Genomic DNA, 16,070 nt, shown 5'->3' on the forward strand with positions numbered 1-16,070 from the left:
GTAACTCTACTGAAATCAGTGGAGTTATAGCAATAAAAGATCAGTGTGAGAAGAGAATCAGGCCCAACAGATACTGCTTGCTGCCATCCCCCTCTAAAACCTAAAACTTCTGTTCTTTACTAAAGGTTTATTATCATTTTGAGAAGTTGTCTAAGAAGAAACATTATTAATATAAATTAATGGAGATATCCTATCTCCTAGAACTGGAAGGGACCTTGAAAGGTCATTGAGTCCAGCCCCCTGCCTTCACTAGCAGGACCAAGTACTGATTTTGCCCCAGATCCCTAAGTGGCCCCCTCAAGGATTGAACTCACAACCCTGGGTTTAGCAGGCCAATGATCAAACCACTGAGCTATCCCTCCCCTATAATTATAATATATAATCCTACAGTACAGAGTGCCAGAAGATACCATACACACAAAATTATCTGAGTGGTATCAGGCTCCTAGTTACTGTGGAAAGTTTTTACTGACAACCTAATTTATTAGCTAACTAATTTAGCTACAGAAGAGCAAGCTCTAATCTACTCTGCTTTATGCATCACCAATGAGATCGCTAGAGAAACTTTGGATTCCAGGATCTTTATTATTGGTGACGTGAGAAGAAAAAAGAACCCAGTTTGTTTTTCAGAAAAGAGATTACTGCAAGTGCAATAACAGTGTGTAAATTTCATATGGCAGTCATTAACAGAGACTAAATACGGAATGCCAAGATATCATTTTTACAGTCACTTTTCTACCAAAAACCACATATTCAGACAGTCAATAAATTACACTCTGATAAATGTAAAGGGTATTTCAAAACAGTATCCTTTAAGGACAGGTGAAGAGAACAAGCTTTTATCTCAGACAAAGGTAGAACGTATTCAGGATTTAATGCAGAGTAAAAGGTTTTGACAGGCAGACCTTTAGGAATGGTTTCAGATTATCCCTTGGTACTTAACTTGGCAGAAATTAGTGCTAGTTCTGCAAACTAGCCTTGTTAGTAACTTCATGGAGAGAAGAGAGATACTGATTCTTCTGGGATTTGTTTGCTCTAAAGGCTCTTGAATGTTAGTATCGGACTGTTGAAAGCAGGAAGGCTGTTACACTGCATTTTTTTATGCTCTTAAGCATAAAGAGCTATTCACAACTTTATTTTGTACTACAAAATATAACTGGCTAGGTATTTAGAAGGCATCATAGATACACATGCACTTTATGAACAAAGTTTACAGGTTCTTGCTTTGAACGATAAAGCGTGGATAAGGGGAAAAGATGGATGAAGAGTACAATAATGAAATATCAAAGTACACGTACTGACTTAATTTTTTAAAAACCCTTGAAGGTATTGAAAACTTTGCTTGCTCACTCATCAACAGCAAGTGAGCAGCTCTCTCTGGTGAGGCCTAAGCCATCAACTATTACTGAATTTAAGCTCCTGTTTAAAAAACACAAAGTTTGCAGCCCTTGTAGAATGGACGTACTGCATTAAGGCTATGTTTAAACTACAGACCTTACAGCAGCACAGCTGCGCCGCTGTAAGGTCTCCCGTGTAGCCGCTCTATGCCGGCGGTAGAGCGCTCTCCTGCTGACATAATTAAACCACCCCCAAGTACCGCCTCACCCAGGGCAGTCTCTTTGCCTCCCTCCCTTTGGGGAGAATTGTTCCCCTAGATGGAAAAGCATGTTAATTAAGATCTTAACCTGCTCCCCATGCCCCAAAACTAAATCAGCCAGGAAGACACATACCTCTCACTAAGCATCCCTCTCCCACACTCACTGCGGGAACCAATGCCACCCTCCCCATGGCACCAAGGCATGCACCATGGGCACCCAGCCAGCCACCCATGGCACCCAGGAGGGGCTCTTGCCCTGTCGTGAGTCACCCTGGCGAGACCCTCAGGAGTTTCCAGGGGACACCCCACCTGAGAGGCGCTTCTCTCCATCCCCGCAAGGGGTCACAGAGGAGCTCCCCCACCACGACACGCCCCATTGGAAGGGGCTCCCTCAGGAACCACTCCCACCCCTCAAGGGCGCTGGCCGGCTCGGTGCCCCGAGGAGCGCGCGCTCCACCCTCGCCCACTGCCCCGAACCCCACGGTGGCCCGCAGGAGCCACGCTCGCCCCCTCCAGCCCGCGGGAAGGGGCCGGGCGCTCCCTCCGCCCCAGCTGACAAACGGGAACGGGGAGCTGCTCACCCCGCGCGGAGCCGCAGCCTCCCCGCTCGGCCCGCTCACTCCAGCGCCGCGCGCGCTAGCTGGCCCCTCGCGGCCGCCGTACAACTCAGGAGGAAAAGCAGGAGCCGTTAGCGCTCCAGAGTCCAGAACCTCCGGGGCCTCCACTTCCGGCCACCGGTCACGGGATGCCTTCAGCCGCGCTGGACATGCCAGAGACTACAAGTCCCAGCATGCACTGCTCGCGGCAGGGCGAAACAGCGCGCGCGGTATGCCGGGAGCCGTATTCCCTGGGGTAGTCGTGTATGTCCCACCCCCCCGGCCTCGTGGTCGGCTGCGGTTACAGCATTTTTGCTCCGCGTCGCCGGCGCCGCCCCTTGGCAGAGACCAAGCCTGGCAGCCAAAGCCCCACAGGCGAAGGCGAGGAGGCGCTGAGGGCGGGCGTGCCAGTGGTAATGCACGTGCCGCTGAAAATGGGGGCGGTACTTGCGCTGCACCTGCAGCCCCGCCCTCCTATAAACAGACTGGCCGCTCCTGGAGGCGAAAGGCTAAATGTTAAATACACCAGAGCAGCGTCAGCACATGTCAGGTGTCATCGCCAATAATGCAACGTCGGCCTTGCTGGAGCCCGCCTAGCAATAACTCCAGAAGCTTGATTTTCATCACTGGCCATCACTCCTCTGATTGGCTGCCTTCCCTACCTACCTGTCTCCTGTGGAGGAGCAGCCAATCATAATACCACCTAGCTCTTGCATCTTCATTAGAAAGCGCTCAACGTTCTTTACAAAGGAGGTGAGTATCATTTTCCCCCATTTTATACATGGGGAAACCCAAGTACCCGAGGGTGAAATGACATGCCTAAGTTACCCAGCAGGCGCATGGCAAAGCCAAGACTTGGCTGTAGGGTTCCTGAGTCCAAGTCTAGTGCCCTATCCACTAGGCACCACTGCCTTCCAATCAGAACTGCTGCAGGGGAAGATAGTACTGGTGCCCCCGCCCCAGGAGAAGAGAAGAGATGTGGGTGGGGAGAGGGAACAGCCCATAACATTTTCACAGCAAGGGAGGAGGAAGCAGAAACTGTCCAGCAGTTCAAGGTAGTTCTGCTTTTTTTTCCCCTCTGAAAAATGGGTCAGTCTGTTTTCCCTTTCCACCAGTGTAACATCAAGTCTGGGAGAGAATAGGCCCCTGCTGCAGCTGCCAGCCCAATCCTGGAAGCAGGGGTGAAAAGCCCTCACAATTGCAGGAGTAGAGATGTGCTGAGGGGCAAGGTGCCGATGACTGGTGGGGCAGAATTAATTGCTGGGCTAGGCAGTGGAACACAGAATTAGTAAACATTTTGGGTTCTGAGGAGAAGCTGGAAGCTCTGCACCATCAGGTGGCATTTTAACATAAATCTTTGTTATTTGATCTCAACTGAGTCTTCTAGTAAGAGCTCCTGTAGCAGGGGCCAAAAATCACCTTACTCTAAAGTTTGGGAGATATGGCGACACTGTATTTGTAACATACATGAGCAGGGGAGAGGGAGGGGGTGCAGAGGAAGTTAAAAAAATCGAAAGACAGGACAATAAACAATATAATATTTTAAAAATAGTTTGCAATTTTTGGCCCAATGTCATGATTTTTGGGCATCTGACTCATCATTTTTGAATTTATGGGATTGTCAATTCTTCTAAAGATACTATATAAGTAATAGGTTCCTGCATTCTTGTGTTCCCATTCCACTAGTGGCAGGTTTGAGTGCATAAAGAATACATTATATGCCCTCTCTTTGCACTACTCCCTTCTACTGGATGAAAGATAGGAAGTGGAAATCTTCAGTGACCTGAAACTCAAGGAAGAGTCATACAAAAAGTGGAAATGAGGTTGAATTACAATGGATGAATATATATATTAAAAAAAAAAAAAAAACTACAAGCCTTCAGGGACAAAATTAGAAAGGTCAAGGCAAAAATTTGAGACTAAACTAGCCAGGGACTTAAAGGGTACCAAGAAAACATTTTACAAATACATTGGAAGCAAGAGGAAGACCAAGAACAAGGTAGACTGAATACTCAATGAGGAGGGAAAGACAATAACAGAAAATGCAGCAATGGCCAAAGTGTTAAATGCCTTTTTTGTTTCAGTTTTCAACATCAAAGTTAGCAGTGATTGGACAACTAACATAGTGAACATCCATATAAATAGGGTAGAATCTTAGAGTAAAATAGTGAAAGAACAAATTAAGAATTACTTAGATGAGTTAGATGTCCTAAGCTCAGCAGGGCCTCATGAAATACATCCTAGAATACTTAAGGAACTGTCTGAAGAGATCTTTGAGCCATAAGCGATTATCTATGAGAACTCGTGGAGGACGGGAGAGATCTGGATAAATATAGTACCTATCTACAAAAAGAGGAATAAGGACAACCCAGGAAATGATAGACCAGTCATTTTAACTTAAGTATCCAGAAAGATAATGGAGCAAATAATCAACAATCAAGTTGTAAGCACCTAGAAGAAAATAAGATAAGTCAATATGGATTTGTCAAGAACAAATCATGTCAAACAAATCTAATATCTTTTTTTGACAGGTAACAAGCCTTGTAGGTGGGGAGAAGCAGTAGATGTGATATATCTCGACTTCAGTAGGGCTTTTGATGCAGCCTCATGTGATCTTCTCATAAACAAACTAGAGAAATACAGCTTAGACAAAACTACTATAAGGTGAGCGTACAACAGATTGGAAAAGAATACTCAGAGAGCAGGGATCTATCCTGGATCTGATTCTATACAATATCTTAATTTGGATAATGACATAGAAAGTACACTTAAAGTCTGTGAACAATACCAAGTTTGTGAACAATACTGCAAGCCCTGTGGATTGGAAAAAACACCATGCAGGATTAGAATGCACAATGATCTTCACAAACTGGAGAAATGGTCTGAAATAAATAGGATGAAATTCAATAAGGACATTGCAAAGTACTACACTTAGGAAGGAATAATCAATTGCACTAATACAAAATGGGAAATGATTGCCTAGGAAGGAGTACTGCAGATAAGGATCTGGGGGCTATAATGTATCACAAACTAAATATGAGTCAACAATATAATACTGTTGCCAAAAATGACCATTGCTCTAGGATGTATTAGCAAGTGTATTGTAAGCAAGACATGAGAAGTAATTCTTTCACCCTACTCTGCACTGATAAGGCCTTAGCTAAAGTATTGTGTTCAGTTCTGGGCACTACACTTTGGGAAAGATGTGAACAAATTGGAGAAAGTCCAGAGGAGAGCAACAAAAATGATTAAAGGGCTAGAAAATATGACCTATGAGGAAAGATTGGAAAAAGTGGGTTTGTTTAGTCTGGAGAAAAGACTGAGAGGGCACATGATTAACAGTATTCAGGTACATAAAAGTTTTTTTAAAAAGGAGGGTAATAAATTGTTCTCCTTAACCACTGAGGAGAAGACAAGTAGTAGTTGGTTTAAATTGAAACAAGGGAGATTTTGCTTAGAGGGTTCATCAACCTGCGGCTCTTTGGCTGCCCCCTTGCGCTTTTTAATCTGACCCTGCAATACCTTACGTTATAGAGCCCAAGGAATGCACAGAGACGTGCCAGCAGCCAGCTGCTTCCAGGAGCGACGTGGGTCCAGCGCAGGCAAGCAGCCTGTCTGAGCCCTGCTGCGCCGCCAGCTGGGAGACACCTGTGGTAAGCGCCTCCCTTCCAGAGCCTGCACCTTGCACCCCCTCCTGTATCCTAACCCCCTGCCCCAGGTCAGAACCCCCTCCTGCACCAAACTCCCTCCCAGAGCCCACACCCCTCATCCTCTCCTGCACCCCTACACTCTGCAACATCCTGGAGCTCCCTCCTGCACTCAAACTCCCTCCCACAGCCCTCACCCCCTCCTGCACCCCAACACTTTGCATGTGATGCGTTTCTCAAAATATTTTGGTCAAAGAGAAAAATTAAAAAATGGCTCTTCTTCTTTAAAAGGTTGCCATTCCCTGGGTTAGACATTAGGAAAAACCTTGTGACCTATAAGAGTAATTAAGAACTAGAACAAATTACCTATGGAGGCTGTGGAATCTCAGTCATTGGAGGTTTTTAAGGAAAAGTTAGACAGGGATGGTCTAGATAATACTTAGTCCTGTCTCAGTGCAGAAGAATGGACTAAATGAGGTATTGATGTCCCTTCCAGTCCTAAATTTCTATGATTTTATGAAATGTCAGATCTCCTTACAAACATATAACCATATCAGCTTACCTACATAGGGAAATGAGACTCAGTGCTAATATACTCCTTAGGTATTTTACTTGTCTCATGTTATTGGAGCTGTTTTAGAGCAAAAGATCCCCAAGTTCTCTCTAGACACATATTTGTTACATTCACACAAGAGAAATGCTGCATCACATGAAGCATGAAAGTAGCATACACCCAGTGGAGAGCAAACGCAGGTGTCCTAGGTTCCATTCTTACTTACCACTGACCATGCAAGTTGGTAGGGCAAGTCACTGCCTTTCTCTGCCTCAGTTTCTCTATTGGTAAAATGGGGATAATGATAGCAAAAGAGCTTTGAGAGAAACTGATTAAAAATGTTATAAAAGAGCTAGCTTCTATTTTACTGTTGCACCTGCAGCATACAATTCTCTATTGTCCTTTTTTAGCTCAAGAAAGAGACGAGGACGGACTGGACGTAATTTATGCTGCATGTGTTTGTCTGCCAGAAGAAGATGATAAAATGTTAAAATAATCAAAACAGGATTGTAGTCTTATATATTGTTATTTGTTGTTGAACTAAGCTGTCAAAGGCCCAATCAGCAGTGGGGGGTCCACTGTGGTAGGCACTGTACAAAAAGAGGAAAACAAGGTCCCTGCCCTTAATGGTTTATAACCTAATTTGAAAATATGTTTTTAGAGTTTAATCTTTGTTTTTATTTTCAGATACAAAGACAGATTAGGGTATTTGTCTGTTAGTGTATGGTCTTGCATACGGAGTTAGGAGCAGCTAGGGTGGCCAGAATTTACCAACATAAGAACAAAGAGATGTTCGATGTATCAAATAAAATGACTATTCCCTTGCCTGACATTAGTTGCTTGCACCTCCCTACAATGAAATCTAATAACTATGTCTTAATTTGATAGGACACACAATATGCCATCTGGATATACACTATTAATCCCTAGGGCACCCAGGTTAAGAGAATGAAAATATTTATTTTCTGCTTTGTGCATCCGTCAGATCATGCAAAACAAGGCTTTGATTACAAAATAATTACACAAGGCAACCATAAATAACAATATACGTGGAATTAGTTTACTTCACATACACTAAATCAGTGGTTCTCAACCAGGGGTAGTTTACAACAGGTGAAATCAGTACAAACTAAAATTTCATACAGACAATGCCTTGTTTATACTGCTCTCTTTACGATACAGGTCTGTCTCATCTTATGCTGGGGTTACATTCCGCAGTCAGCGCCTAAAGCGAAAATCGCGTATAGTCAAAATTACATTGAGTGTAATGGCGGGCAGAATCGCCCGCACTACAGAAACAGTATTTAAATTGTTATTTTTCTCTTTTTTGTTATTTTTATTTTTGCCGACCGCGTAAAGCTGAAACTGCACATGTTAAATGTGCCTAAGATGTGACAGACCTGTACACTGAAATGTAAGTACAATATTTATATTCTAATTGATGTATTTTATAATTATATGGTAAACATGAGAAAGTAAGCAATTTGTCAGTAATAGTGTGTTGTAACACTTGTATTTTTATGTCTGATTTTTGTAAGCAAGTAGTTTTAAAGTGAGGTGAAAGTTGGGGGTACACAGGAAAAATCAGACTCCTGAAAGAGGTACAGTAGTCTGAAAGGTTGAGAGCCATTGCACTAAGATATATTTCTGTAGGAGAGATATTGGAGAAAACATCTTGCATATAGCAAACTTCACACAAAAGTCACAGAGGGAGTTTATACTTTTAGCATTGTAATATCATGAACTTCCATACAAACTACTTCCCAGCTCCAATAGTGCTAAATTATGCAATACCAGCAAGTAATTTAGGGAGGCAGGAAGCTAGGTTCTGTTCCCAGCTCTGTCGCTGACTTGCTGAATCAGTTACCCTACTTGTGTCTTAATATAACTATCTTTAAATGGAGCAAGATAGATCTGAGGGATGTAATGAGAACATACAACATTCAAAGATCCTTATTATCCAGTTTACTTTGCTCATGTGTAGTCCATTGACTTGAATGGAACTACTTTAGTTGGGAATTGGTCCTGCTTTGAGCAGGGAGTTGGACTAGATGACCTCTTGAGGTCCCTTCCAACCCTGAGATTCTATGATTCTACTTGCATGAGTTAGGCGATAAGATTTGGCCCTTAATGAATTTAAAAGGTTTCACCTAGTTGCCAGTAGATGGCTCTCTTAATTTGCAATGAAATATTTCTATTATTTGCACTTTGGGTTATGCTGAACATATTATCAGTGGAAAGTGTGTTTTCTTTGAGGAGCTTTATGTAAGAATAATACAACAAGCAGTAATAGCAGACAGAATTGAATAAATAGGCTAATAAAGACAATATCAATTAGTATTTAATACTTTTCCTAACTGGTGTTTGCAAAGTGCTTTGAAGGTAGTGTGAGGGCTGGTCTACACTGGGGGAGGAATTGATCTAAGATACACAACTTCAACTATGAGAATAGCGTAGCTGAACTCGACGTATCTTAGATCAATTTACCTCGGGTCCTCACAGTGCGGGATCGACAGCCGCAGCTCCCCCGTCAACTCTGCTACCGCCTTTTGCACTGGTGGAGTTCCGGAGTTGACGGAGAGTGCATTCGGGGATCGATTTATCGTGTCTAGATGAGACGCGATAAATCGATCCCTGATAGATCGATTACTACCCGCCAATCCAGTGGGTAGTGAAGACGTACCCTAAGAGATCCTTTATACTGTTGTGCAAGAGCTAGACAGCATAGGTAACAAGCCTGATGACTCATTATTATTATTGGCAGAATGTCACTCACCTACTGTGATAAGAACCAAGTAAAAATTCTCTAAAAAGTTCAGAAAATAAAGCTAATGAAATGTAGTCACTTACTTTAAAAGATGTAGCTGGCTAGTGGACAGATGCCTCAGTGAATAGCTGAGTTACTTCTTTTCCATCCCACTACACCTGGGTGCAGAAGGCCTTCAGTGCAGTAGAATTGCTGCAGTGTCATAAATACATCAATATTCTTAGATATAGTCAATCTGTGAACCTTCAGTATATAGACACATAGGTTGAACCTAACTATAACTTTGAGATACATAGAATTGATTGGTCATTCCCTGAATTTGTTGTTGCTAAATCTCCCAGCAGAGAAGTTTGGATTTCCCCCATCTAGCATTTTAGCCCTTGATGTCATGAGTTGATAGTTTTTACCCACTCCCAAGATCAACAGAGCAGTTTCCAGCAATGCCTGTTTATTGCTGGACTCTAGTAAATAAAAATAAATAAATAAATGGAGATATCCTATCTCCTAGAACTGGAAGGGACCTTGAAAGGTCATTGAGTCCAGCCCCCTGCCTTCACTAGCAGGACCAAGTACTGATTTTGCCCCAGATCCCTAAGTGGCCTTCCTCAAGGATTGAACTCACAACCCTGGGTTTAGCAGGCCAATGCTCAAACCACTGAGCTATTCCTCCCCACTTCTGTAGTCCAGAATACAGAAGCTTGTTTGCTCACTTACGCACTCTTTACACTGGAGGTCCATAAAGTTAATTAAATTAAAGGCTCTGTTTACATTGCAACTATAAATAGAGTCAGGAATGCTAGTTACACCAAGGGTTTTCCCTTACTCTGATTATAATTTGGATAAAAGCTGTAGTGCATTAGGGCCTATCTAGCATAACCAGGCTAAAGCTTTGGATGTTTCAGAGTTTTAAACTAATTGTAGGGACACTTAGGTCCCAACTACACTTCAACCATGTTGTAATTAGGGACCCCTGATGAAGTTATGGTTGCAACATATATGGGGCCTAAAGACTATCCATGTAAGTTGTCTTTCATAGTTTTTAAAACCTTAATGGTAGAATCTAGATTGGCTTTATTTCATAAAAAATCATAGAAATGTAGGACTGGAAGGGACCTCAATAGGTCATCCAGTCCAATCCCTTGCACTGAGCCAGGACTAAGTATTAGCTAAACTAGGGGTAGGCAACTGATGGCCTGCATGCCAAAGGCGGCATGCAAGCTGATTTTCAGTGGCACTCGCACTGCCTGGGTCCTGGCCACCGCTCTGGGGGGCTCTGCATTTTAATTTAATTTTAAATGAAGCTTCTTAAACATTTTAAAAAACCTTATTTACTTTACATACAACAATACTTTAGTTATATATTATAGACTTATAGAAAGAGACCTTCTAAAAAAGTTAAAATGTATTACTGGCACGCGAAACCTTCAATTAGAGTGAATAAATGAAGATTAGGCACACCTCTTCTGAAAGGTTGCCGACCCCTGAGCTAGACCAACCTGACAGGTGTTTGTCTAACCTGGTCTTAAAATCCTCTAATGATGGAGATTCCACAACCTTCCTAATTAATTTGTTCCAGTACTAACTGGAGCCCTCTTTGAGCCTCATTCTGGGGTTTTGGATTCAGTATGTGCCTTTTATGGATTATATGTTAGGTCAGCAGGTGTTTGGGCCTAGACTATGTGAAACTCATTTTACCTTAACATCCATTTCAGTCTAATTCTTTGTGCTGGTGGCTCTCTTCTCTGCCTTTGGGAAGGCAGGAATTCACCCAAGAATCAGTCCAAGGCACAGCTTTCTCCCAACAGCTTTATTAGTCTATACAGAATCCCACTGAAATTGCTAGGAACAGTCAGTGGGTATGTTACAGAAATCCCAGATACCTACAAGGAACTCAGGCTCCATCAATCAAAAACAATCTTGCCTGCCCCAGTCTTGGCTCCTTTGTCCCTGACTAAAGCTCCTCCTTCCCTTGAGACAATGGCTGATTCTTTAGTGGAGAAGTCTCAACCTGCTGTATCCCTGCAGTGGCAACAAGAACTCCCTGCTGCAGCCTGCATGGTTCCTTCTCGATTGGCAATCTAATCAGTGGAGAACTGGCAGTAGCAAGGAGGAGTGGTATTTCCTACCAGCCAAGGATGCCAGAACCTTTATAGAAGTTTTGGGGGGAAGGGGGCAAGGCCAACGTGGCAGGGGAATTAAAATATTACTTAAATATCCTGTAAAGTACAACTGTAACATAAATAACCAGAATACAAAATGTAGCCACATTATAATATTTAAGGTATATTATAATATGAACAAACAAAAAACCAACAACTTTAGTTCTAAACATTGGGTCTGCATTTTATTTTTGCACTTCATGTATTGTACGTCACTTGCATTTATAATTTTATTGTGTATACTCCACTATTAATACTGCACTATTATGATTGAACTGTAACTTGCAATTCTATAACCTCACAATCGAATCATCCTTGTTTATCTGTAATGCATATTTTAACAGTTGTAACCCTAAATTTTAAATGTCCTTGGAAAAAGGTGTCAACAAAATAAATAACAACAAACAACTTTGAAGGGAGGTAAATGTGTCCCCACTACGAGCTACCATATAAAATGATGTTTTTTCTGATGTTTTATAAAAAATAAAATAAAAAATATATTTTTAGAAAACCTAACAAACACCATCAACAGGCTGTAAGATAGAAGTAATACGATATCTACTGAGTAAAAAATGTAAACTTAATGCAGTTTTCATTACATGATTATCCAGGATTGCCGTGGATATCTAGGAATGCATCTGATCCGATCTCATAGTGCATCTTGGCCATTAGCAGTATGATCGTGTTTTTCCCACAGCACATAAGAAACATATGTTAAAAAGTGGGGGGCATAGCCCCCTGGCTTTCTGGGTGCTGCCAGATCTCTAGCCAACCAGGACTCTGGGATGTGGAGAGGTCAGCTACTCCTATTTGCCCATCCCCAGCCAATGAGGCTCTGAGTAGTTTTAGCCTTCAAAGCCCTGCTGCTGATTGGTGGAGTGGGAAAGGTTCCACATCTCCGCCATTATACATATCTATCTATCTATATATAGCTGCCAATAATCCTGCACTGGCACATGGATATACTGGCTAGGTCATCTAGTATCTCTCCATCTTGAACATCTATATCCCTATGAATAACTCCTATTTACAACCATGTTAGTACAGGTTTTTTAACTAGCTGCGTTCATTTAAAAATAAAATCGTTGTTAGTTTTATGCTTAAATAATTGGCTGCAAACTATTTCAACTGCCTCATACCAACAAAGAAAATCAAGTTGCAGCACTTGACTTGCAGTGGGCCAGTGTCTTGAAGTCAGTTATTTAGTAGTTTTCTGTACTTGAGATACATGTTTCTATTTTCAATAATAGAAATAGTCACATTTCTGCCCATGAAACTAAGTCACTGCGTGAAGAGCAGTGAGTGCAGTCTAGCTTCATTTGATCACTCAGCAGTTTAAAAGAAAGTTTATTTCTTAATTAGTCTGATAGATGCTGAAATGTAATGTATCCATGTGGTCAACATTTACGCTTCATGTCCAGTAGGCTGTTAGAAAGTGTCCAGAGTTGCTCTTTACTGAAACTGTGCGGCTGATTATCAGGTCTAAGCCTCACCCATCCATTACTGTAATGTAAAGCCTGGAGGAAGGGTGAAGGAAGAGTTAAAGGGGAGAAATAGGAATTTCCAGACTTTTGAGAAATGCTTGGAAGGATCTCCAGGCCCCAGTGGTGTGTGTGAATAAACACATTTGTGAACCATTAAATACTAAAAAATAGACCCAAAAGACAACTATTCTAGTGTTAAAAAGGAAACTGTTGCTTTAGTCAAGAAGGTCAATATGTGTTGTATCAACCAGGCAAGGTACTAACAAACTTCAACAGGACTTTATTTTTACAGTGGAAACCTGTTTACCAAGCTGCTGCTGCACCCTCTAAAAAAAACAGGAGTACTTGTGGCACCTTAGAGACTAACAAATGTATTAGAGCATAAGCTTTCGTGGACTACAGCCCACTTCTTCGGATCCGAAGAACTGAATCGGGCTGTAGTCCACGAAAGCTTATGCTCTAATAAATTTGTTAATCTCTAAGGTGCCACAAGTACTCCTGATTTTTTTGCGGATACAAACACGGCTGCTACTCTGAAAGCTGCACCCTCTGTAACTCTCATTCAGCCTCCTCAACTCCTCCCCGCTCCTTCCTGTTTCCTGTCCTTTCAAACTCCCAACAGCCAGTGCTCCCAGTTCTAATAATTACAAGCACATCTAAACACCACAATATGCTTCTCCCAAGTTCTACATTATGATGTCCTCTATTGACTACATTAATTTCAGTTTACACACTCTAATGTATTCAGCCCTTAGATATTTTAGTTACAGGAATTTCTAGAACACCTAGGAGAGATATGATAGATAGATACTTAATCAGCTTTTGTGGCAGTAACCTTGGCTCAGCCCCTGCTCTAGGCATGCCAGGGAAACTGAAGCAGAGGTCCTGTTTAATTTTTTAAAATCTCGTTTCCGTTCAGTTGAAAATAAAAATTTCAACTTGTTGTGACCCTGCTGTGTGTAAAGTTAAGCATGTATATGTGCCTTTGCAGGATCAAGGCCATAGGCTGTAATTTTTGAACCAAAGAGAGCGACTACCCAAGTTGAATACCTCACCTGATGCATCTGCTTCCTCAGGTGTTGCAAATTCAGACATAAGCAGAGTGTCTTCAACAATTGTGATATTTGTCATCAGCAAAGTATGAGCCTGTTAGAGCTTTTCCAAAAGCACAGGAAGACAGATGGTAGCTGAGATGTTCCATATACACCTCTATCCCGATATAACACGAATTCGGATATAACGCGGTAAAGTAGTGCTCTGGGGGGGCGAGGCTGCGCACTCCAGTGGATCAAAGCAAGTTTGATATAACACGGTTTCACCTATAATGCAGTAAGATTTTTTGGCTCCCGAGGACAGCATTATATTGGGGTAGAGGTGTATTGTCGCTCCCCGAACAGCTCCTTTATCTTCACTCCATAGAGGAATCCTTCTTGACCAGGTTCTTGATTATTTTCACAAGCTTTTCCTATGAATTTTTGTATGTATCCATTTCCTTTAACATATTTTAGTTTGATGTTAGGTTTGGTCTCTTTCTCGCCTACAGGGTCCAGTTTTATTTTAATTTCAGAAAGAACACAACTCAGCTTTCGAAGGACAAACTGAATTTGCCAAAATGGCATTTAGAAAAGGCAACTTTTTAATGTGAATCTAGGAAGTTTCTTATTGAATCAGTGGAAGTCAAACACTGATCCCCACAATCCCATGCTGACAGGCAATTCATAAAGTATAACTGCATTTTAGCAGGTTTATGTGTGTGAGGTTTGTAAAATCATTCTCTTCTTTATTATATACAAATTTATTTTGTTAGAGAATAAGTTCATTTAATTATGATTGGCCCAGATCTGCAAATGCATACTACCCCAGTGTAGAGCTTTCTGCGAGTACTGCCATTGACTTCCATAGCATTATTCATAGCACTACTCCAGTAATGGTTGCAGGATCACAGTACTACTTAGCTCTTACATACCACTTTATATTTTCAAAAGCAATGTATAAAATTTAGCGAATTAGTTCCACACCACCTTTTCAAGTAAAGATTATCTCCAGTTTTAGAGATGAGGAAATCGAGGTGAGAAGCTGTCACTCACACAGCAAGTCAGTGGCAGCACTAGGATTAGAATTCCAAGTTTATGGTTCTGAACCAGAAGATCAGTCAGACTGCCTGTCAGTCGTGTGGAGAAAAGATTTGTTGATAACATGAATGTTAGTGTTTGCTGTTATTGGGAGCATACTAGAAAAGAGACTGCACCTTTTCTTACAGATCTTCAGTTTTCCCTTCATTCTGTTGGTTAATGTTCCATGCGCTGAAAAATGTTGAGACAGTCAATCTACAGTATCTGTTGGTCTTCCTTACAAGGTCATGTATACATTTCTACCAGCCTCACCCATCTGATATGATTTAAATTCATTGGCAGTGATGTGGTAGTTTGTTGCTGGGCTGCAGTTATCTGGAAAGTAACAAGAAATGTTTCTATTATTTTTCTGATATTTGCTTGTTGAGGTTCACTGGGTTGAGAGATTTTTTTCATATTTAGACCAAATATATGGAGAAAGCCTATCAATCTGCAATGGATAAGTCTACACTGAGGGAATATAAATAATGGTTTAATCTACATTAGCTACAAGACTATATTCGTTTTGTTCATTTTATAGCTTGGAAACTTAAATATACATTCTTCTCTATGTGGGCAGATCTTACACATTAGATAACATGAAGTCAGGATTTTCTCATCTCTATTATTACTTCTATACTTTGCTACGTATGGATATTTACCCGCTTGAACAAAATGAAAACAAAATAATTTATTTAAAAAAAAAAAGAAAAAGGGGGAAAAAAAAGGGAATGATTCTGCCCCTATAGGGTATGCTGCTGCAGTGATGTACAGGCACCCTAAGAGCCCCTTAGCTGGAAGAGGGAGAAATCTTCTGACATGGGCATGGCATAGGACAGCCAGAGGCAGCCCTACACAGGCCTCCTCCTATGCACACGTGTTGTGCCAGAGCAGGAGTGGAATCCCAACTAGAGCTGAGCTATTAACTGGCTTCTTGGTTCAATGTCTGAATCCAAAAATCTACCCACCCCCCTTCCCAAATTTGGTTCTTTTTGAACCAAAACTGATTTTTTTTCCCCAATTTTTTTCTTGCCAAAACCACCTCAAAATGTAATTTGGGTCGAACATAACCTTTTGAATCAACATTTCATTTTGAAAAGGTCATTTCAAAACAAAACGTCAAAATGGTTTGTTTAAAAAATATTTAGACATTTCC

At 41.5% G+C, this 16,070-nt stretch overlaps 1 protein-coding gene across 11 annotated transcripts in view; it reads right to left on the reverse strand.

Annotated features, from left to right (window-relative positions):
- The window catches only part of ATG4C (autophagy related 4C cysteine peptidase), a 68,269-nt gene extending 65,922 nt beyond the window's left edge, over positions 1–2,347 (reverse strand). For 6 of the 11 annotated variants that reach the window (XR_004646767.1, XR_004646766.1, XR_004646768.1 and 3 more), the window contains exon 1: positions 2,179–2,346. The gene's annotated coding sequence lies outside the window, so the exon portion shown is untranslated. Of the gene's footprint in view, positions 1–2,178 lie in introns of all 11 variants that reach the window. The other 5 variants (XR_004646772.1, XR_004646769.1, XR_004646770.1 and 2 more) reach the window with 1 other exon arrangement.
- Positions 2,348–16,070: the final 13,723 nt, after the last annotated feature.

The sequence above is a fragment of the Trachemys scripta genome, chromosome 8 (genome assembly GCF_013100865.1).
Source record: "Trachemys scripta elegans isolate TJP31775 chromosome 8, CAS_Tse_1.0, whole genome shotgun sequence".
Taxonomy (NCBI): domain Eukaryota; kingdom Metazoa; phylum Chordata; order Testudines; family Emydidae; genus Trachemys; species Trachemys scripta.